The sequence below is a fragment of the Castor canadensis genome, chromosome X (assembly GCF_047511655.1).
Source record: "Castor canadensis chromosome X, mCasCan1.hap1v2, whole genome shotgun sequence".
Taxonomy (NCBI): domain Eukaryota; kingdom Metazoa; phylum Chordata; class Mammalia; order Rodentia; family Castoridae; genus Castor; species Castor canadensis.
In genome coordinates, this window is record NC_133405.1 from 87,273,432 (window position 1) to 87,298,652 (window position 25,221).

The 25,221-nt window shown below is 35.6% G+C and overlaps 1 protein-coding gene across 19 annotated transcripts in view; it reads right to left on the minus strand.

The window, feature by feature from the left end:
• Positions 1-25,221, minus strand: part of Zc3h12b (zinc finger CCCH-type containing 12B) — a 305,889-nt gene that overhangs the window by 117,742 nt on the left and 162,926 nt on the right. For 6 of the 19 annotated variants that reach the window (XM_074063642.1, XM_074063650.1, XM_074063640.1 and 3 more), the window contains 2 exons: positions 12,413-12,550; positions 5,296-5,392 (listed from right to left, as the gene is read on the minus strand). The exons of 2 other annotated variants lie outside the window; for them this stretch is intronic. The gene's annotated coding sequence lies outside the window, so the exon portion shown is untranslated. Of the gene's footprint in view, positions 1-5,295; positions 5,460-12,412; positions 12,551-25,221 lie in introns of all 19 variants that reach the window. 11 more of the 19 variants (XM_074063647.1, XM_074063646.1, XM_074063644.1 and 8 more) reach the window with 4 other exon arrangements.

Here is a 25,221-nt window from a genome sequence, read left to right on the forward strand (position 1 = left end):
TACTAAGGAAGTCTTTGCCTATACCTATTAGTTCCAGTGTGTTTCCTGCTCCTTCCTGCAGTAACTTAAGAGTTTCAGGTCTCATATTTAGGTCCTTGATCCATTTTGAGTTGATACTAGTACAGGGTGATAGACATGGATCTAGTTTCAGTTTCTTGCAGACAGGTAACCACTTTTCCCAGCAACATTTGTTGAAGAGGCTGTCTTCTCTCCATCGTATATTTTTGGCACCTTTGTCAAAAATGAGGTAGGCATAGTTGTGTGGATTCATATCTGGATCCTCTATTCTGTTCCACTGGTCTTCATGTCTATTTTTCTGCCAGTACCATGCTGCTTTTATTACAAAGCTATTGCTTTGTAATATAGTTTGAAGTCAGGTATTGTGATACCTCCAGGATTGCTCTTTTTTCCTGAGTATTGCCGTGGCTATTAGCAGTCTCTTATGTTTCCAAATGAATTTTAGGGTAGATTTTTCAATCTCTGTGATGAAATTCATTGGGATTTTGATGGGAATTGCATTAAACATGTAGATTGCTTTCGGTAGTATAGCCATTTTTACTGTTACTGCTACTGATACATGAGCACGGGAGATCTTTCAATCTTCTGTAGTCTTCCTCAATCTCTTTCTTCAGGAGTTTGAAATTCTCCTTGTAGAGGTCATTCACATCCTTTGTTAAATTTACTCCTAGGTAATTGATTTTTTTTGAGGCTATTGTCAATGGAATTGTTTCCATATTTTCCTTCCTAGTTGTTGGTGTATAGAAAAGCTAATGATTTTTGTAAGTTGATTTTGTATCCTGCTACCTTACTGTAGCTGTTTATGGTGTCTAAGAGCTTTTGGGTAGAGTTTTTTTGGGTCTTTAAGGTATAGGATCATATTGTCTGCAAATAAGGATATTTTGACAGTTTCTTTACCTATTTGTATTCCTTTTATTTCTTCTTCTTGCCTAATTGCTCTGGCTAGAAATTACAGTACTATGTTGAATTGGAGTGGGAGTACTGGGCACCCTTGTCTCATTCCTGATTTTAGGGGGAATGGTTTCAGTTTTTCACAGTTAAGTATGATGTTGGCTGTAGGTTTGCCATATATAGCCTTTACAGTATTGAGGTACATTCCTTCTGTTCCTAGTTTTCTTAGAGCTTTTATCATGAAGTGGTGTTGGATCTTGTTGAAGGCTTTTTCTGCATCTATTAAGATGATCAAGTGGTTTTTGTCTTTGCTTCTATTGATGTGCTGTATTACATTTATAGATTTGCATATGTTGAACCACCCCTGCATCCCTGGGATAAAGCTGACTTGGTCATGGTGTATGATCTTTCTGATGTGTTCTTGGATTCTGTTTGCCATTATTTTATTAAGGAGTTTTGCATCAATATTCATTAAGGAAATTGGCCTGTAGTTCTTTTTGGAAGTGTCTTTGTCTGGTTTTGGGATGAGAGTAATATTGGCTTCATAAAATGAGTTAGGCAGTGTCCCTTCCCTTTCTATTTCATGGAACTGTTTAAGGAGAGTTGGTATTAGTTCTTTAAACATCTGATAGAATTCAGCAGTGAATCCATCAGGTCCTGGACTTTTTTTGGGGGGTGGAGGCTCTTGATAGCTGCTTCAATTTCTTTTTGTATTACAGATCTATTCAGGTGATTAATATCCTCTTGGTTCAGTTTTGGGTGGTTGTAAGTTTCTAGAACTGTGTTCATTTCTTCAAGATTTTCAAGTTTATTAGAGTACAGGCTCTCAAAGTACTATCTGATAATTTCCTGGATTTCTGTGGTGTTTGTTTTTATCTCCCCTTTTGTATTTCTGATTTTACTGATTTGGGTTTTTTCTCACCTCATTTTAGTCAGGTTTGGCAGGGGTCTGTCAATCTTATTTATTTTTTTAAAGAACCAGCTTTTTGTTTCATTGATTCTTTGTATTTTTTTTGTTTCTATTTCATAGGTTTCAGCCCTTAGTTTAATTATTTCTTTCCTTCTGCTTGTTTTGGGATTTGCTTGTTCTTGTTTTTCTAGGAGTTTCAGCTGTAGTATTAGGTCATTGATTTGATATCTTTCTGTCCTTTTGATATATTCACTCATGGCTATAAACTTTCCTCTTAGGACTGCCTTTGCTGTGTCCCATAGATTTTGGTAGGTCATGTTTTCATTTTCATTAACTTCCATGAATCTTTTAATTTCCTCTTTTATTTCATCTATGACCCACTGATCATTGAGAAATGTGTTATTCATCTTCCAATTATTTGTTTGTTTTTTACTGCTGTTTTTGTTGTTCATTTCTAGTTTTAATGCATTGTGGTCAGATAGAATGCATCTGATTATTTCTATTTTCTTATATTTGCTGAGCCTTGCTTTGTGCCCTAAGATATGATCAGTTTTGGAGAAGGCTCCATGGGTTGCTGAGAAGAATGTAAATTGTGCAGAAGTTGGATGAAATATTCTGTAGATATCAGCTAGGTCCATTTGATCTATGGTGTGATTTTGTTCTAAGATTTCTTGATTGATTTTTTTATTTGGATGACCTATCTATCGGTGATAGAGGGGTATTAAGGTCACCCACTACCACTGTGTTGGAGTTTATATATGTTTTTAGGTACTTCAGAGTATGATTGATGAAATTGGGTGCATTGACATTGGGTGCATATAGGTTGATAACTGTTATTTCCTTTTGGTGTATTTCCCCTTTTATTAGTATGGAGTGTCCTTCTTTATCTTGTTTGATCAATGTAGGTTTGAAGTCTACTTTGTATGAGATAAGTATTGCTACCCATGCCTGTTTTCATGGGCCATTGGCTTGGTAAATCTTTTTCCAGCCTTTCACTCTCAGCCAGTGCTTATTTCTGCCAATGAGGTGTGTCTCCTGTATGCAGCAGATTGTTGGATCTTCCTTTTTAATCCAGTTTGTCAATCAGTGTCTTTTGATGGGGGAATTTAATCCATTAACATTCAGTGTTAGTATTGATAAGTATGTGGTGATCCCTGTCATGTAGTTGTCTTTGTTGATTAAGGGTTTGATTGTGTGTAGCTGAATCAATGTTACTCTTTACTTTGCCTTTTCTTCTCCTATGGTTTGGTACTGCCTGCCCTTTCATGGTTTTGTTTGCTTTCATTTTCTGTGTGCAGAATTCCTTGGAGAATCTTTTGTAGTCATGGCTTGCTGATCATATATTGGTTTAGTTTCTGCTTATCATGGAAGACTTTTATTGTTCCATTTATTCTGAATGATAGTTTTGCTGGGTAGAGTATCCTAGGATTGAAGTTATTTGCATTCAGTGCTTAGAAAACCTAACTCCATGCTCTTCTTGCTTTTAATGTTTCTGTTGAGAAGTCTGCTGTGATTTTGATGGGTTTATCTTTATATGTTATTTGTTTTTTCTTTCTTACAGCCTTCAATATTCTTTCTCTAGTCTCTGTAGCTTGTTGTTTTAATGATAGTATGTCATGAGGTAGTTCTATTTTGGTCTGGTCTGTTCCGTGTCCTGGAGGCTTCCTGTACCTGAATGGGCATAGTTTTCTCTAGATTTGGGAAAATTTCTGTTATTATTTGGTTGAATATATTACACATTCCTTTTGCTTGCACCTCTTCTCCTTTTCAATGGCCATGATTCTCAGGTTTGGTCTTTTGATGGAGTCAGTGAGTTCTTGCATTTTCTTTTCACAAGTTTTGAGTTGTTGAACTAATAGTTCTTCAGTTTTTCCTTTAATTGCCATTTCATCTTCAAGTTCTGAGATTCTGTTTTCTGTTTGTTCTGTTCTGCTGGAATGGCCTTCCATTTTGTTTTGTATTTCTGTTTCATTTTTTTTCTGAGGTTTTCCATATCGTGGGTTATTTCCTCTTTAATATTGTCAATTTTTGCCCTTAATTCGTTTATCTCTCTGTTTATGGTGATCTCTGTTTCAGTTTGGTATTTATTTAGGGTTCCTATGATTTCATTTATTTGTTTCTGTGTTTTCTCACATTCTTTAGTTTTGTTGTCTTGGAATTTCTTGAGTGCCTCCTGTATGTTTTGGTTGACCATGACTAGTAACATCTCTATGAAATTCTCATTAAATACTTGTAGGATTTCTTCTTTCAGAGTGTTCTTGTGGGCTTCTTTGAGTTCCTTGGTATAGTTTATCTTTGTTTTGTTGGAGTCTGGATCTAGGTATCCATTTTCTTCATTTCATTCTAAATCCTGTACTACTTTATTTTGGAGGGGAGAATGGTTTCCATCCCTTTTCTTCTTCCCATATTTCCACTAGGTACTGTTTCTATCCCTGGACTATGTGTAATTTAGTTTTAGCTGGGTTAGAATATTAATATTAACAAAACCAAGAGCGAAGGATAAAAAAGAGAAAGAGATGGAAAGATAAAAGGAAGAGAGAAGAGAGGAAAAAATGAGAGAGATGGTGGGTGACCAAACAGCAAACCAGGCAGCAAAACCCTTAAAGAAGGGGAAAAAAAAAAGAAAAAAAATCACCATTTCTGGAACAGTAGAATTGCAGTCTTAGTTATTCTGATGTTACTCCTTTAGCATCCAGACCTGTCTGTGTGTGTCTCTTAGACAGGTTTGGAGCCCTCTTGTGGCAGGTGGCAGGTGGGTGGGCTCCCATGGGCCTATGGGCCAGTTGAGGAGAACTAGTGGGCCTTTGGAGCATGGGCCTGGCAGAGTGGATATTGTGCGTGTCTGTGGATTGCTGGCTTGGTAGGCTTTAGGAGCACAGTCCTGGTGGAGATTGGGCAGGCCTGTGCAGGCCTGAGGGGTGTGGCCAGGCAGAGATTGTGAATGTCTGCGGATTGCTGGCTTGACAGGCCTTATGGGCGTTGCTCGGCACAGCAGAGATTGTACAGGCCTGTGCAGGCCTTAGGGGCATGGGACCCATGTATTGGAGATCGTGCAGGCCTGTGCAGGCCTGAGAGGCACGGCCCAGCAGAGATCGTGAATGTCTGTGGATTGCTAGATTGGCAGGTTTTAGGGGCAGGGCCCAGCAGAGCAGAGATTGTGCAGGCCTATGTGGGCCTGAGAAGTGTGGCCCAGTGGAGATCGTGAATGTCTGTGGATTGTTGGCTTGGCAGGCCTTAGGGGCTTGGTCCCGTGGAGATTGTGCGGGTGTGAGGGGTGGGAGTTTGGGGGAACGTGGCCTCGGCATGGGCCCAAGGATTGGAGAGCCCACGGCCTGAGGAGCAGCAGCTCCATGGGCCTATGGGGAGGGGCTTGGCGTGTAGCGCTGGCTATTCTTTTAGTATGCTGTGGCATGGAGAAGCCTTCCACTAGCTAGGGGTTCAAAGTGCTGATGTTTCAGCTCTCCCTGGTGCTTTACCTCAGCCAAGTGTGTCTCCAGCCTCTCAGCAAAGTCTCTGGTTCACGGAGCTCAGGAGGTCTGTGGCTGTGTCCCAGTCGTCATCTTGGATCTCTCCCTGTTTTTGTTTTGGATGGTATTTTGTTTACATAAGAGCTGACCTTTTCATAGCAAAGCCCTAGAGTCTAAAATTGTCAGAAAAATTAACTTATTTGTGTCTTCGGTATATCTCTTGTATTGACAATAAAAATCCTTACTACATAAAAATATAAAGGAAATGCAAATCGAATCCACATTAAGATTTCATTTTACTCCAATCAGAATGACTATCATAAACAACACATCAACAACAAATGTTGGAGCAGCTACAAGAAACCCTTATGGATTGGTGAGAGTGTAAATTATTACAACAACTATTGAAAATAGTATGGAGGTTCTTGAACAAACTAAAAACACAGCTACCATTTGATCCAGTGATACCACTCCTGTGCATAAATCTGAAGGAATGTAAGTTAGGATACAATAAAGACACTTACAGATCCATTTTTATTGCAGCACTATTCACAATATCCAATATATAGAAATAGCCCAGGTGCCTTACAACTGATGAACAAGTTAAGAAAATGTGAACATACATGTATATATGTATATATATATGTACATATACATATGCACACAAAATGGAATATTATTTGTCCATGAAGAAAGATGAAATTATGTCATTTGCAGATAAATGGATGGAACTGCAGATCATCATGTTAAGTGAGCTAAGTCAGGGTCAGAAAGATAAAGGTTGTATGTTTTCTTTCATATGTGGAAGATAGATCCAAAACATAAATTTATACATAAATACAAGCATGATCATACACATACACACACATATGTATGTGTGTATGTATGTATGTATACAGCACATGTTTTCCATAGTAGGACTGTTTGAGGAGACTAGGGGGAAGATGGAGAGGAAAAGAGACTTATAGAGAGTAAATATCCCATCTGTGTAGGAAAAAGGCACATCAAAATGTACTAGAAGCTACTGAACAACACAAGGAGAAAGGGTAAGGGAGAATAATAGAGGGGGCTGGGCTGGTTATTCACAGGTGAAATATCATGGCAAACCCCTCTGAATAATGAACATATACTTTAAGAATGTAAAACAGGTCTTGTTAGAGGTAGGGTGATTGGAGAGGGTAAAGAGGGTGAGTATGGTCTATGTACTTTACATACATGTATATAGAGAGAACACTGAAATGCACTGAAATCATTTTAAGTTAGGGGAAGGGGATGACAGAGAATGATGGTAGGGATGAACCTAACCAAGATACATTGTAAGCATATATGGAAATGCCCCAGTGAAACTCCCTATATGACTATTGCATGATAATAAAATGCTTAAACATGAAAAAAATAAAATGTTCAAAAGAAAACATAATATTATAAAATGTATGAAAAGTTTTATACTCAGCTTTTTCCAAAACTCTCCTACTGTATGAAACAATTACTTTTAAACCATATTTTTCATTAAGGTAAAATCTGCATAATATAAAATTCACCATTATAGCAATTTTGTGGCTTTCAATACATTTTCAATGCTGTACAATACCATGAAATTCACAATAGCTATGACCCAAAAAAGCAACCCTGCAACCCTTAAGCAGTCACTCTGCATTTTGCATCTTGCCAGCTCTTGGCAAATTCGAATTTCCTTTTTCTTTCAATGGATTGGCCTACCTTGGAATTTTCATGAAAATAGAATCATATTATATGTGTCCTTTTGTGTGAGCCTTCTTATGCTTTACATAAGCTTTCCCAGGTTTATCCATGTGGTAGAATCATTGCTTCATTCCTTTATATAGCTGAATAATACTTCCCTGCAGATAAGGCCATATTTTCTGTGTCTCTTAATTTACTGATGGATCCATTGATCAATAAACCGAGTTTACAAATTTTACTGAATGGCAAAAAGACACACAATACTAGCACAATACTAAAGAATAATGTTGAACTTCTGATAATGCCCAACATGAAGACTTACTCTAAAGCCACCAAAATGAAGACAGTGTGGCACTGGTGAAAGGAAAGACAAATAGATCAATGGAAGACAGCATAAAGATCAAAGCAGACACACACATACTCAACTGATTCTTTCAAAAGAGCAAGGGTAATTCAATAAAAAGGATAGTCAATTTAACAAATGATGCTGGAAAATCTGGACATCCATATATAAAAATGATTCAAAACAGAGACCTTATTTTTTTTCACAAAAACTAACTCCAAATGTATCATGGACTTAAATGTAAAATGCAAAACTATACAACTTCTAGGAACTAACATAGCAGAATATCCATGTGACCATGGGCTTGGTGATGACTTTTTAGACATAACATCAAAAGTATGATGAAAACCACAGCAAGAGAAAAAATTTGATTAAATTATCTTACTATGTTGGGCTTCAACAAAATTCAAAACTTCTACTCTGTCATATATACTCTAAAAGACAAAGAAAAGACAAACTGCAAACTGGGAAAAATCTCCACAAAACATGTATCTGATAGGAATGGGCATAAAAATATGCATTGCACTCTTAAAACTAATCAGAAAAAAATGAAATTATAAAATGATCAAAAGATTTAAATAGACACCTCACACAGAAGATCGACAAATGGCAGATAATCAGATTAGAGATGCTCAATATCATGTCACTAGGGAATTGTAATCTGAAACAACAATAAAATCCTACTATACAGAATGACTAAAATTTAAAACACTGACAAAACCAAATGCTAGCAAGGATGTGGAGCTGCCACAACTCTCATTTATTGCTGATGTAAGAGCAAAATGTTACAGCCATTTGGAAGAACATTTGACAATTTCTCATAGTGCCAAACATAGGAGTACCATATGATCCAGCAATCACATTTCATTTATCCAAATGAACTGAAAATTATGTCTGTACAAAAATCTGCACAATAATGTTTCTAACTTGGAAGAACTAAGATGTTCTTCAATAGGTGATTGTATAACAGCTTCTGGTACATCCATAAGTGGAATAGTGTACATTGGTAATAAGAGGTGAGCTATAAAAAGACATGGAGGAAACACATGCTTAGAGAAAGGTGCTAGTCTAAAAAGGTTACATACTCTATTACCTCACTTATATGACATTCTGGAAATGGAAATATTATGGTGACAGGAAAAAGATCAGTAGATACTTGGAGTTCAAGAGATGTGGAGTACGGGTGACTAAATGGGCCCAGGGAACATTTAGAGCAGAGAAACTATTCTGTATTATATTGCATTGGTGGATATGTGACATATATGAAGGATGCTCAAAACTCATAAAACTGTCTAATTCAAAGAATGTATCCTAATGTAAAATATGGCCATTAGAGTTAAATGTATTCATATTGGCTAACAAATTATCACAAACGTACCACAATGACTCAAGATAATAATAGGAATAACTGTGTTGGTGGGGGCAGTTAGAAAAAGGGTGTATGGAAACTGCATTTTTTGCTCAATTTTTCTGTAACCCTAACACGACTCTAAAAACTAAAATCTAGTGATGGGGAAATCAAGGCAGCACTGTAGTCAAACACCGGGATTCTGGATTTAGGCTTCTTGGGTTCAGAAAATAACTCTGGGCCAAAAGAAGAAATGAACACTGATATATGCAACAACCTGGATGAACTTGAAAACATGATGCTACATGAAAGCAACCAGTTACATAAGACCGCACATAGTATGCTTCCATTCATGTGAAAGCCCAGAACAGGCAAAATATTCAGAGCCAGCAAGTAGATAGTGGTTGCTTAAGGCTGTGGGGCCAGGGAGCATGCAGACTTAAGCTGGTGATTCTTAAAGGGTATGAAGTTTCTTTTTGATGTAATAAAAACATTGTAAAATTGACTATGGTGATGGTTGCTCATGTTTGTGAGTATGCTAAAAACCACTTATATATTTTGAATGCATGAATTGTAGGTGTGTGAATTAGAACTCAATAAAGCTATTTATTACAAGGTAAAAACCCTTAAGATCTAGTAAAAAACCCTACTCCTTGAAATACACTGTTATGATAATGAAAAAAATCAGAAACTGGGAAACATGTTTACAAAACATGTATCTGACAAATTATTTTTATCAAGACTATATAAAAACTCTCAAAACTCAATAATAAGAAAACAAAATAGGACTAAAAGTAGGCAAAAGGTTTAAGTGAATTCTTTACCAAAGAAGATATACAAATAGAATAAATAAGCACATAATAAGATGTATAACACCACTGGTATTTGCAAATTAAATACACAATGGGATCTCAATATATCCCTATTAGAATGACAAAAATAAAAAAAGAACTGACAAACAGATTCTGGCAAAGAGACAGAATAACTGGAACTTTCATATATTGCTGTTCAGAGTATGAAGTGGTCTATTCACTTTGCAAAACAGTTTGGAAGTTACTTTAAATTAAGTTCAACATACAATTACTATACAACTCCGCAATCATAATCCTAGATATTTGCCCAAGAAAAATGAAGTCATATATCCATAAAAACACCTGTATGTGGAAGTTTACTGCAATAATGATCAAAATCTAGAAACATCCAATATGTCCATGAATTAAGATTGTGATACATCCATACAATAATACTCAGTAATAAAAAGGAGGAATGAACTACTAACACAAGCAAAAACACAAATGAATCACAAAATCATGATGCAAAGTGAAAGAAGCCAGGCTCAAAGGCTATATTCTATATGTTTCCATTTATATGACATTCTGAAAAACAGAAGTCTATAGCCAGGGAGAAGAGGTCAGTGGTTGCTAGGTGATAGGGGTGAGTGGGCAAAATGACACAAAGTGGCATGAGAAAAACTTTTGGGGTGGTATATTTTACATTTGGTCATAATGGTTGTTGCATAACTCAGTAAGTTTGAGGTAATTCATAGAATTGTACACCTGAAAAAAGTGATCTTCAGTGTATTTTAAAATGTCTCAGTAACACACAATTGTTGAGCATAAAAGAGCAAGTACAGCACGATACCATTCATCTAATTTTAAACAGCAAAATAAAACATATGTGGTGTTTACGATTATGTAAGCAAATATACAAAGGAGAGAATAGAACACACATAGAATATATAGGTATGTGCACTCAAAAGGGAGGCGAGAAAGGCAAACAGAACAGAGGATGGATGATGAGTAAGAGACATGCACAGACATGTACAAAATAAAGGACAGTGTTTGAATTCATAGGAATGATTAATTATATCAGCCAACCATTTTCTCCTGAAGTATAAGGGGAAAAAAGAAAATAAGGAGTCCATAGTCCACAAATAGAGAAAGGGGTTGATATAAATGCTGGCTAATATAATATAGGAATAATATAAGTACATTCCTTATCACCCACCAATTTCATTTCTTGCTGCCTACCCCAGGGAAATGCTTAAACATATATAAAAGCAACCCTATATAAGGACGCACATTACTGCAATATTTAAAATTGTGAAAAATTACAAACTAAATACTGACATGAGAAATGAAAAAATAAACTGATATATTCATGTTATGGAAAATTGTTCAGAAATACTTAGGAGCCAGTGCCTCCCAGCACTTGGGAAGTTGAAGCAACAGGATCGTGGGCTCAAGGCTAGCCTGGGCTATCTAGAAAGTTCAACCAGCCTGGGCTACATAACGAGACCCTGTCTCAAGAAAACAAAAACCAAACAGCAATGACACAAATGATCTGTTCTGGAATGAAAAATATATTCCTAAGTAAAAAAACAAAATGTAAAATAATACAAATAGTATGATACTACATACAATGATCTGAGGAACTTTAGCTTTATTAGTAATGCCTGAGATTTTTCAAGAGTGTATTACTGCATTCCTTTGTAATTAAAATATAATACATCTGTCCTAATTTCTTATATCAAAACAGAAAATTAATGCAGAGTTATATATGTATCTGACTCCACTAAATTGCAAAAATGGATAGTGAATTGAGAATGGGGCAGTGTCTTTTTTTTATTGTTTTATTATTCCTATGTGCATACAAGGCTTGGGTCATTTCTCCCCCCTGCCCCCATCCCCCCCTCCCTTACCACCCACTCCACCCCCTCCCTCTCCCCCCCACCCCCTCAATACCCGGCAGAAACTATTTTGCCCTTATCTCTAATTTTGTTGAAGAGAGAGTATAAGCAATAATAGGAAGGAACAAGGGTTTTTGCTGGTTGAGATAAGGATAACTATACAGGGAGTTGACTCACATTAATTTCCTGTGTGTGTGTGTGTTACCTTCTAGGTTAATTCTTTTTGATCTAACTTTTTATCTGTCTCTTACCACTGGCACTTAATATCATTCTGATACGTACTCAGTAATGTTTACTGGCAGTTTAAAACTAAAGTTTACATAATCCCCAAAGCAGGAGAAATGTTTAGGAAATTAATGAAGTATATATATACTTTTTAATCTACAACTACTATTTAGAAATAGTATCTGGCTTGTTTCAAGCATGCTAGACTAAGATTTCAGAGACCTATATTCTTGCTGTAGTTCTGCAATAAATAGCTATGTTACCAAGGTAATGACTTCTTCAGCTGTGTGACTTCCTTGAGCTTCAGCTTCCTCATTTCCAATAGGAAAAGGCTATGCTCAGAGATCTTAAAATCCCTAACAATCTATGATTCTAAGCAGCTTAACCTCTCTAAGGTCTAAGTCTCTCAATTAACAAAAAGAAAGAATAAATGTCTTACCTTACTTAGGTAGTAGGTAAGGGTTAAATCAATTTAGATAAAGAATATGAATATGGAAATGCTATAAAAGGGGGAAGTATTGTTACAGCAATATTACAATCCTGGAAAATCTATTTATGAGGTGATACAAGAGTGAATACAGTATTTTAAAAACATATATACTTTTATAGTGAATAGAAATGCCAAGTAAATTCAGATCATTCCACTGAATAATTCCTGAAACTATCATAATTTGAACTTTTAAATTTCATAATAAAAACATTGAAACAACTATTTCCACTAATAGTCAAATTTGAAGTTGAGTTTCAAACATATCCTAATACTGGAAATTCTAATTTTGGTCATGTATTATTATTATTATTTAAATAAAGAAAGCTGTACCTTGTAACAAGAGTTGAAGCTTTAATAGCCACTGTTTAGCAACCAGGCCTTCTTGCCTAATCATCTCTTTTCAGGAGAGTCACGACTGAATGGTAGGAGAAAAAACATGATTCAGAAGAAAGCAAGTGTTGAAAATACCTGTATTTGTAAAAAAATTAAAAAAAAGATAAACATCAAATGTCAATAAAGTTTAAACTCAAAGAAATAAGAAAATCCAGAAATATCAAAAATGTTATTTGTAAACTCAGCTTATTTTATAATTAGGTTAAGTCAGTTATTCTATTTTATAAAAAGTATTTTAGTGATACAACCACATTATTTTTATATAAAATATTTTGCTACTAAAACTAAAAGTTAAATTATGTACTGATACTGATCTATTTAGTGGCAAAGTAAGTTCATATTATTCTGCAACCATCACTACTCGTTATTAAGGTTGAATAATATTCCAGTGTATGTATTTACCATATTTTCTTTATTCATTCACCATCAACAGACACTTGGGATTGTTTCTATGCTTTGGCTATGTGAATAATGCTGCTGTGAACATTGGTATACATGTATGTTTCAGTCTCTGTCTTTTCTTCTTTTGCTTATATATACAGGAGTGTAATTGTTGACTCATATAGTAATTCTACACTTAATTGTTTTGGGAACTGCTATAACATTTTTCCACAGTGGAAATACCATTTTACTTTCCTACCAATAAAAGCACAAGGGTTTCAATTTCTCTACATCCTCACCAACATCTATTATTTTCACTTTTTTGCTTTTATAGTAGCCATCCTAATGGATGTGAAGTAGTATTTCATCATGGTTTTCATTTGCATTTTTCTAGCGACTAAGAAAATTGAGCATTTTTTCACAAGCTTATTGGCCATTTGTATATCTCCTTTGGAGAAATGTCTATTCAAATCTTTTGACAATTTTTATTTGAATTGTGTATTTGGTTTGTTGCTCTGAATTATTATATATATATATATATATATATATATATATAAATGGATAGTAATCCATTATCAGATTATTTTATTTGAAAAAATTTCTCTCTTCTGTCGTTTACCTTTTTCTTTTTTTTACATTCTTACATTTTCTACTAACTCCCTTCATACATCTCCTAATTTGGGGTCCCCATGTTTTCATCCATTGTCAACTTTTGTAAGATGTTAATTTCTCTCAGTAAAAATAAGCTTTTGTGGTTGCTTAATCATAGCTTAAATACACTCAGTCCTCACTATCAATCATCTATACAAGACTTCTCAAATACATAGTTTATTTCTATGCATACCATATTTAACTTGATTTTTATCTTCAAGTAATTTTTTAAAAGTTCCCAATGATATACTCCTTAAATTTATGCATGCTGACAGGGTCAGCCTATTGTCTTTATACTGAAAGTAAAATGTGACCAGATTTTTAAAAAGTCAGTTTTGACACATGTAAATATCAAGAAGACCATCACTAAAATCAAGATCATGAACATATCAATTATCACTAAAATTTTTCATTATGACCTTTTTAGTTAATTTACTACACCTGTTCCCAGCAAACAAGTGATCTGGTTTCTGTTATTATTGAGTAGTTTGAATTTTCTAGAATTTAATAAAAATGGAGTCATATACTATAAGCACATTTTTGTGTGTGTTTATTTCCCTGAGCATAATTATTTGGAGATTCACTCATGTTGCTGTCTGTATCAGCTCAATTCATTTTTCTTTTTTATTTCATTCTAATTAATTTATTTTTTTTCTTTTATTCATATATGCATACAATGTTTGGGTCATTTCTCCCCCCTTGTCCCTGCCCCCTCCCTTACCCCCCCACCCCCTCCCTCTTCCTCCCCACCCCCTCACTATCAGGCAGAAAGTATTTTGCCCTTATCTCTAATTTTGTTGAAGAGAGAGTATAAGCAATAATAGGAAGGACCAAGGGTTTTTGCTAGTTGAGATAAGGATAGCTATTCATTTTTCTAGAAAAAACTTTATTGACATACCATGCATACACTATAAAATTGGGCCATTTAAAGTGTGCGATTAAATGTTTTAGTATGCTCATAGTATTGTGCAAACATCAGTACAATCTAACTTCAGAATAGTTTTGTCCTAGATGGGTACAGTGGCTCAAGCCTGTAATGCTAGCTATTCAGGAGGCAGCGATTAAGAAGATCATGGTTAGAGACCAGCATGGGCAAAAAGTATGTATGTGAGACCTCTTGGCGCAGTAGCGTGTACCTATCATTCTCAGCTACATGGAGAAGCACAAATAGGAAGACTGTAATCCAGGCCAGCCTGGGCATAAAGCAAGACACTGTCTCCAAAATAATCAGAGCAAAAAAAGGGCTGGAGTCATTGCTCAAGTGGTAGAGCACCTGCCTAGCAAGTGTGGGGCTGAATTGAACCCTCGAGTACCACCAAAAAATAGTTTTGTCCTCCCCCAAGAAATTTCATATTCATTAATAGTCACTATCCATTCTCCCACTTGGCATACCTACCCCACCCTAGTTATTACATTTCTATAGATTTGCCTCTTCTGGACATTTTTCGTAAATGTACTCACATAATGTGAGGCTTTGCACCTGGCTTTTTTCACTCAGCATATTTCCAAGGTCCATCTATGATGTAAAACATATCAGTATAGAATACTTTTTACTGCCAAATATTTTATTTTTCTATTCATCAGGTGAATGAAAAATATTCAGCTGTTTTCACTTTGGGACCAGACTAGTGCTGCTATGAACATTCATGTACAAGTTTTTGTTTGATCACCTGTTTTCAATTTCATTGTGTAAATACTTCTGAAGGGAAGTGTTACATCATATTGTCTTTTGAGGATCTGTCAAATTGTCTCTCACAACTGCTGAACAATTTTACATTCCCAGTAAAAATTCACAAAGACCTCAGTTTTCTTGACATTCCTGCCAACACTTGCTACTTTATTATTATATTATTATTATCCTGATATGCATAAAGTGATATCTTCTTGTGGTTTTGACTTTCCTTTCTTTCATCATTAATAATGTTGAGTATCTTGTCATATTCTTGTTAGTCATCTATTTGTATGCATTTAAATTCTTTGCCCATTATCTCATTAGACAATTATTCTTTGTTTTTGTTTAGTTAAAATAATTCTTCCTTATTTATTTATTTATTTTTTTGAGAGACAGGGTCTGCTTATATAGCCCAAGCTGGCCTTGAACTTGAGAATTTCCTACCTCAGCCTCCTGAGTACTTGGATTACAGGTGTCAACAACTGTGCCTGGCTCAGTGAGAATTCTTTTTATACACTTTGGATAGCAGACCCTTGTAAGACAAATGATTTTCTAATATATTCTTCAGTCGTATGGGCTGGTTTTTTTCACATTCTAGATATAAAGCTTTTTTGCAGGAAAGTTTCAATTTTAACGTAGCCCAATTTATTCATTTTTTCTTTTTACAAGTCTTTAGTGTTATATATAAAAAGTGCTTGATTTAGAGTAACAAATCCTTATGTTTTATTCTAAGAGTTTGGTAGTTTTATCTCTTACAGTTATAATCAATTTTGAGTTAATTTTCATGTATGGAATACAGAAAGGGCCCAATTCTATTCTTTGCCTGTGGAGATACAGACTTCTTAGAGCCATTTTTGAAAAGATCTATTGAATTGTAATTATTTTACTAAGGACAGTTCACTGTTTTTATTTCTTAGTATTGCACAGTATGCATAGATCACATATTTACCCATTCACCTTACAGATGGTCTTTTGTTCCTTAGTTTGGCTATTCAAAATAAAGTTGTTATGAACATTTGTGAACAAATCTTTGTATGGACATATGATTTCATTTCTCTTGGTTAACTATCTAGGAGTGAAATGGTTGAAACCTAGCTTAGGTGTATTTTTAACTTTTTGAGAAACTGCCAAACTGTTCTTCAAAGTGGGTGCATCATTTTACATTCCCACCAACAGTGAATAAGATTTCCAGTTTCAGAGAAACCAAGATGGAAGATTTCTGATAGACCCTAGAACATTGAACTCCCACAAGGCTAAAAGATAACCTCAGTTTCATGGCAGCAAAGGCAGGTTGTTTGGCTTGTTTGCTAAATAAGAGGTCTCCAAAATAGTCAGACCATATCTACAATGACTAACATTTAAAGAAGCCTTTTAAAGCACAAACCTGCCTCAGTTGCATGGGTGCAACTGTGTCATCACTCAGCTGCTGGCAGAAGTGATTTTTCTATTTTTTGTTTTTGGTTTTTCTTTTTGGTCTAGAGTAGGCTCCAGTCCACAAAAAGACAGTATGACCATCCAAAATACTAAAAATCCACATATAAGACTGCGAGCTGAGTTTTGCAAGAGCCTTGGGAGTCCCAGACTGTGGAGAAATGGAACAAGTGCTGCTGTTGTGGAATCAATGACTGCTGCCCATGGCCCAGGCCCATTGACCTCCAATACCAGAGAGAGGTGCCCACAACCTATTAAGGTGATCGTGCTGCTTTTAGGCCTGGAAGATAGTGGAGCTCAGCTTGCACGCATCTGATTGTATTCCTCCAGAAGAAAGCTTTTTGGCCTAATAAAACAGTGAACTCTCCCACCATGCCTGGTGGGGGAGGGAGCTCATGATTGTCAGTTCAGCCCACATGCTTCTCTAGAGAAAGAGAAGCTTGAGTCCAGCTTGTGGGAAATAATAACTGATTTAACCACCTCCAAGAAGCCTACTAGTGAACTGAAACTGACTGCCTTACTAGAGAAGAGCTTTTGCCAAACAGCTTGAGATAAATCTCGCAGGCTTGCCCATCAGGAGAGGCTGGTTACTCTCCTCTGCTTAGCTCCACCTACCCAAGTAAACAGAATCTGACTGTCATGCCTTAAGAGAAGCTTATAACTAAACAGCCCCAAATGAACCCAGTAGGGAGGAGTACTACTGACTGTAACACAGCCAGAATATTTATCTTAAGGAGGTGCAAGGACTGAGAGAAAGCCCCTATCTAAAAGGATGCAGGCTTGCAAAGTAAGCAAAGGACAGCACCCCGAGGAAACATGTGAGAACTAAAGTCTGAGGACCAGAAATTGGAGGGGAGTGTCCAGTATACTCACTGTACAGAGAGGAAACCAACCCCTCTGCACAATAAGGAAGAAATCTTGACTTAAAAATTTTTAAATCTTTTTTTTTTCCATTTTGTTGAAATTTCAATTTGTCTATCTTTCTTTTATTCTAACTTTTTTTTTCCTCCTTTTTCTTCTATCTTCTTCCTTTTCCTTATCTGCTTTTCTTTCTCCTTCCCCTAATTTCCCTACCTTTTCTTCACAAATCACTCAACTAGCGGTTTATTCTAACACCTTTATATATTATTCTCATCCTTTCAATCCTTCTGCAATCCCTAAAAAGTGCACCCTGCTCCACAATGACTGAACTATACCTCTACACATATTGGGTACTTACTACCCTGTAGTCTCCATGCCTCACACCTCTTCTCCCCTCTCACCACCCTCCTTCTTCTTCATCTCCTCCTCCACTCCCATTATTTTTATGACCTAAGTTTTACTCTCTATGAAAACAATCTTTATACCCCAACACCCCTGTTTATGAATAATCCTGCCAAGGGTGTTACATAACTGGTTTGACATTAAATTCTTGAAATTGTTATTGCTAAGTTATATCCTCAGATTAGTGAACAGAAACAATATAACAATGTAGACAATGACCAGTCTAGCCAGAACACAGAAATGAAGTCAAGGGAAAGATTTCAATGGACTAAAATGTCCAACTAACTAAATGACAACACATGAACAAATCTCAAAATAGAAGCATGGTAAATAGAAGAATGCAGGGGAATATGTTTCCTCCAAAGGTCAACATTCACACAGTAAAGGATTTGGGGGACAGTGAAAGGGATGAAACTTCAGTTTCCAAGTTCAAAAGAATGATAAGAATATTTAAAGAATTGAAAGAGGTTATACAAAAAGAAGTCAATGACTTCCAAGTCAATATGGATAAAAAGTTTGAGAAGGTACAGAAACAATTAAATGAACTCAAAGAGCACACAAACAAACATCAGAATGAAATCAAGTAATATATAAAAAAAGAGATGAATGAAATAAAGAAGACATACAAGATGTGAAAGAGGAGCTTAATACAAAATATAGAAAGTTTCAAGAAAAAAAGCCAAATGAAATCCTGGAAATAAAAAGTGTCTTAAGTCAAATGAAAAATACAGGCAAAAGCCACTACGGCAGACTGGAACAAGTGAGTGGAAAAGAATTTCAGGACTTTTGAGGACACAATAGAGATAAAGGAAAAAACAGAGGAATGGAGAACAGATTTAAGAATTATGAAAGGAATATGCAAGGACTCTGAGATTCCATTAAAAGATCAAACATAGGAATCATGGGTATTGAAGAAGGAGAAGAGGTGTAAGCCAAAGGCATAGGAAACAATATTATTTTCTAGAAAATAATAGCAGAAAAGTTCCCAAATCTCAAGAAAGAGACACCCATCCAGTTACTAGAGGCCTCCAGGACACCAAACAGACATGACCAAAATAGAACCTCTCCAGGGGGATCAGGAATCAGTGTAAGGATCAGTTAGAGATGAATCAACCTGGGTTGTAACACATTTGTACATGAAAGCAATGCTAGAAATTTCTCTGTATAGCTGTCCTTATCTCAACTAGCAAAAATGCTATGTCTTTCTTATTATTGCTTATTTCTACTCTTGAATGGAACTGGAGAAAAGTGTAGAACAGGTTCTGCCTGAAAGGGAGGGAGGAGGGGGGGAGAGGGTAGGGGTGGGAGCAGGAGAGAGAAATGACCCAAACAATGTATGCACATGTGAATAAATGAATAATAAAAAAAGAAGAAAAAACAATAAGCACAGAGAACAAGGAAAGAATATTGAAGGCTCTAAGAGAGAAAACATCAAATGACATCTAATGGTAAACTCATCAAAATAACAGCAATTTCTCAGTAGGAACCTTAAAAGTAAGAAGGGCATGGAATGAGGTATTTCAATCACTGGGAAAAAAACAATTTCAAACCTAGAATAGTCTACTCAGCAAAGTTATTCTTATTGAAGGATTTCATTCAGATGTTTGACAAATAGGAACTAAAACAATATATGAGCACTAAGCCAGCACTCCAGAAGATAATCAAATGAATTTTATACAAGATGAAAATAAGCATAGCCACAAAAGGATGAGAATAATTAAATCTCAGAGGAAGAGAAAATAAGTAATTGTAGAGTGGCAAATAATCAATTCCACACCCACATACACACAGATACATGCACACACACACACACACACACACACACACACAACAACAACAAAATGCCAAGAATTAGCACATATATCTCAATATTAACACTGAATGCTAGTGGTCTCAAAACCCCCATCAAATGCCAAAGATTGGCAAATTGGATTAAAAAAGGAGAACCAATGATTTGTTGTTTACAAGAAACCCATCTCATAGATTAAAATAATGGCTTAGGGTGTAAGGGTGGAAAAAAATTTCCAAGCAAATGGAACCTGAAAACAGGCAGGAGTAGCTATACTTATATCAGATAAAGTAGACTTCAAACCAAAATTAATAATAAGAAGCAAAGAATGTCACTTCATACTAATAAAAGTAACAATGCATAAAGGGGAAATAACAATTGTTATGCATCCAACTTCATTAAACATACACTAATGAACTTTAAAGTACAGACAGACCCCAACACAATGACATCAAGAGACTTCAATACTCACCCCACTGTTACCAAAAGATAGTTCATCCAGACAAAAAAAATCAGCAAAGAAACTTCAGAATAAATGACATCATAGACCAAATGGACTTAATTATAATGCCAAAATATTCCCCAATGATTTTCCAATTTTTGCTGTTGTTATTTATTTCTAATATTTAGAAATGAAAAAAGGGATACCAAAACAAATGCCAAATCTATATTCAAATAAACTGGAAAAACTAGAAGAAATGGATAAATTTCTAGACACATATGACCAACTAAAATTGAATCAAGAGGATATAAATACCTAAATAGATATATAACAAGTAATGATATTGAAGCAGCAATAAAGAGTCTTATAAAAAAGCCCAAGACCTGATGGATTCACTGCTGGATTTTACCAGACCTTTAAACAAGAACTATGTTGGACTTGGGTCACATGAAAAGAGGAGAGCACATACAGGAGGTATAGAGATAGGTAGCAAACCCAAAACATGAAAGCGTTTGATGTCCCCACTCTAGAGCAACTAATATAGAAACCTTAAAATGACAGAGGTCAACAGGAGAAGGGGATCAGGAACCAGTGTTAAGATCAGTTAGAGATGAATCAACTTGGGTTGTAACACATTTGTACATGGAAGCAATGCTAGGAATCTCTCTGTATAGCCATCCTTAACTCAACTAGCAAAAATGCTTTGTCTTTCTTATTATGCTTATGTCTTCTCTTTAACAAAATTAGAGATAAGGGCAGAACAGGTTCTGCCTAGAAGCGAGAGGGAGAGGATGAGAGAGGATAGGGGTGAGGGGCAGGGGGAAGAAATGACCCAATGTACGCACATGTGAATAAACGAATAAAAAGAAAAAAAAGAACTAATACCAATACTCCTCAAACTTTTCTGTGAAATAGAAAGAAGGAACAGTACTACACTCATTTTATGAAGCCATTATTACATTCACCTAAAACAGAATAAGGACACAACAACAACAAAAAAAGCAAATTATACACCATTCTCTTTATTGAGCTTTGCTGCCAAAATTCTCAATAAAATATTGGCAAACTGAATTCAACAACATGTCGAAAAGATCATTCCCCTTGATCAAATTGGTTTCATTCCAGGGATTCAGGGATGGTTTAACATATGTAAATCAATAAATGTAGTAAAGCATACAAACAGAAACAAGGACAAAAATCACATAATCATCTCAGTAGTGGCTGAAAAAGCTTTTGACAAAATTCAACATCCTTTATGAAAAAAGCTCTAAAGAAACTAGGAATAGAAGGAATATATTTGAACACATAAATGCTATATATGATGAACCTATAGCCAACATCACACTAAATAGGGGAAAAACTGAATCCATACCCTCTAAGGTCAGGAATGAGACAAGGGTGGCCATTCTCTCCACTCTTATTCAGTATAGTTTTGGAATTCCTAGCCAGATCAATATGACAGGAAGAAGAAATTAAAGGAATTCAAATAGCAAAGGAAGACAACAAATTGTCCTGTTTGCAGATAACATAATTTTATATCTAAAATTTTATGTCCACAATACACCAAAAAACTCCTAGCAGCAAAGTAGCAGGATACAAAATCAATACACAAAACTCAGTAAGTATTCTATATAACAATAATGAACAAACTAAGACAGAACACAGAAAAACAATTTCATTTACAATAGCTTCAAATTAATAAATATGAATAAACTTTAAAAAGGATGTGAAAGACCTCTACAATGAAAACTACAAACCATTGAAGAAAGAAACTGGACTGGCAGAATTAATATTGTGATAATGGCAATATTACCAAAAGCAATCTACATGTTCAATGCAATCCCTATCAAAATTCCAATGACACTCCCCACAGAGATTGAAAACTCAACCCTAAAGTTGATATGGAAGTAAAAAGACTCTGAATAGCTGAAGCAATAATGAACAAAAAGATCAGGGCTGAAGGTATCACAATATCTGACTTCAAACTATACCACAGAGTCAAAGTATCAGCACAAAAACAGATGTGAAGACCAATGGAACAGAACAGAAGACTGAGACATAAATCCACACAGCTATAGCCACCAGATTTTTAAAAATTAGGATGTATTTGTTGTATAGGGGGGATTCATTCTGACAATTCCAAATAGGCTTACATTGTACATTGGATAAATCGCCCCCACCGCCTCTCTCCCTTGACCCCTTCCTGACTCACTTGAAGCAATTGCAAGAGGTTTCATTGTTCTTTTTTTTTGTATAAACATATGAAATCCATGAGCCATATTCCCTCACCTTAATCTCCTTTCACCCTCCCCCCTAAGTATCCCTCACAGACTGTATCTATTTTCCAGTCCTGTCTTTTGATATTAATTTCTAAGTCAATGTTCCAAGGGGTTTCTTGATGTATCGCAGCTGTGAGTGTATTTTACTTTGGTCAGTTCAACCCCTTCCATTACTCTATCTTTCCCTTTCCTCCCAGCCCTCATTATTCAACAGCTTTCAATACATATCCTCATAGTCTCTACCTTCACAGATGTTATGTTTTGTGGTATTGTTGGTGATCTATTATTCCCTTTCCTTTCCTCCTTCTGAGTTCCATAGTGTAGTTCCACTATTACAAACATGTTCTACATATTCGTTTATATATGATCATGTTTGTTTTTGTGTATGTGTTTATCTTTTGGATCTGTATTCCACATATGAGAGAAAATATGAAGCCTTTATCTTTCTGAACTTCACTTACTTCACTTAACATGATGTCATCCAATTGCATCCATTTACCTTCAAACCACATGGTGGCTTACTCATGGCTGAGTAAAGTTCCATTGTGTATATATACCACATTTCCTTAATCCATTCATCAGTTGTAGGGCATCTGGGTTGTTTCCGTAGCTTTGCAATTGTGAACTGTGCTGCAGTAAACATCGGTGTGCAAGTGCTTCTATTGTATCCTGACTTATGGTCCTTTAGATTTATGCCTAGGAGCAGTATCATTGGATCATATGGCAGTTATTTTTTTAGCTTTTTGAGGACTCTTCATATTGCTTTCCATAAGGTTTGTATGTATTTGCATTCCCACCAACATTGTATAAGGGTTCCTGCTTCACCTCATCCTTGCCAGCATTTGTTCTTGTTTTTGCTCTTGAAGATGGCCATTATAACTGGGGTGAGATGAAATCTTAGTGTAGTTTTGATTTGCATTTCCTTTATAGCCAGGGAAGTTGAATAATTCTTCTGTATTTATTGTCCATTTGTATCTCTTCTTTTGAAAATTCTCTATTAAATTCATGTGCCCATTTCTTCATTAGATTGTTGATTCTTTGGGGGTTGAGGTTTTTGAGTTCCCTGTAGATTCTGAATATTATTTCCTTATTAGATGAACAGCTGGTAAAGATTTCTCTCATTCTGTGGGTGGTCTCTTAAAGTCTAGTAATAGTTTCTTTTGCTGTGCAGAAGCTTTTTAGTTTGTTCTGCTTAGGAAGTTGTTCCCTATGTCTATCTGTTCCAGTGTATCTCCTAGTACTTCCTGTAGTTGTTTCAAATTTTCAGGCCTTATATTAAGGTCTTTGATCCACTTTGAGTTCATTTTGCTATAGGGTGAGAGGCAAGGATCTAGTTCAGTCTTCCAGGAACATTTGTTGAAAAGGCTGCCTTTTCTCCATCATGTGCTTTGGGCTCCTTTGTTGAAGATCAGTTGGCTGTACCTGAGTGGGTTTATATCTTGGTCTTCTGTTCTAATCCATTGGTTGTCATGTCTGTTTTTTGTGCCAATACCATGCTGTTTTTATTGTCATAGCTCTGTAGTATAGCTTGAAGTTAGGAATTGTGATACTGCCAGAATTGTATTTTTGTTCAGAATTCCATTGGCTATTCGAGGTCTTTTGTGTTTCCATATGAATTTTAGGATTGATTTTTCTCTGTGTAGAATATCATTGGGATTTTGACAGGAGTTGCATTGAACATGTAGATTGCTTTTGGTAGCATAGCCATTTTCACAATGTTGATTCTGCCAATCCATGAACATGGGAGATCTTTCCATCTTCTGATATCTTCTATGATTTCTCTCTTCAGTGGTTTATAGTTTTTATTGACAAGGTCTTTGGTTTCCTTCATTAGATTTATTCCTAGGTATTTTTAAATTGTAAATTGGATTATTTCCCTGATTTATTTAATAGTCTGTTCATTGTTGGTATGTAAAAAAGCTACAGATTTCTGTATATTAACTTTGTATCCTGCAACTTTGGCAAAAGAGTTTACGATTTTGAAGTTTTGTGGCGTTTTTCAGGTCTTTTAGAGATATAGGATCATATAATCTGCAAATAGGGATAGTTTCCCTTCTTCCTTCCTTATTCAAATCCCTTTCATTTCCTGCTCTTGTCTTATTGTCCTGGCTAGGAATTCCAAAACTATATTGAATAGGAATGGGGAAAGTGGGCATCCTTGTCTTGTTCCTGGCTTTAGTGAGAATCATTTCAGTTGTTATCCATTTAGTATAATGTTGACTATATGTTTGTTATATATAGTCTTCATTATATTGAGCAGCATTCCTTCTATTCCTAGTTTCTTTAGCACTTTTACCATGAAAGGGTGCTGAATTTTGTCAGTTTTTTTCTGCATCTATTGAGATCATCTTGTGATGTTTGTCCTTGCTTCTGTTTATATGCTGTATTACATTATAGATTTGCATATGTTGAACATTCTTGCATTCATGGAATTAAACCAACTTGGTCATGGTGTATAATCCTTTTGATGTGTTGTTGAATTTGATTTGCCAGTGTTTTGTTGAGAATTTTTGTGTCTATGTTCATTAAAGTACTGGTCTGTAGTTCTTTTTTTGTTGTTGTTGCATCAGTATTGGGTTTTGGAATGAGAGTAATGTTGGCTTCGTAGAATGAGTTTGTTAGTGTTCCTTCCCTTTCTATTTCCTGGAAAAGTTTGAGGAGTATTGGTATTAGTTCTTGTTTGAAAGTTGGGTAGAATTCAGTCATGAATCCATCAGGTCCTGGACTCCTCTTTGTAGGGAGACTATTACTGTTTTAATCTCATTGCTTGTTATAGATCTATTTAAGTGGTTAGTATCTTGGTTCAATTTTGGTTGGTTATATGCATCTATAAATTTA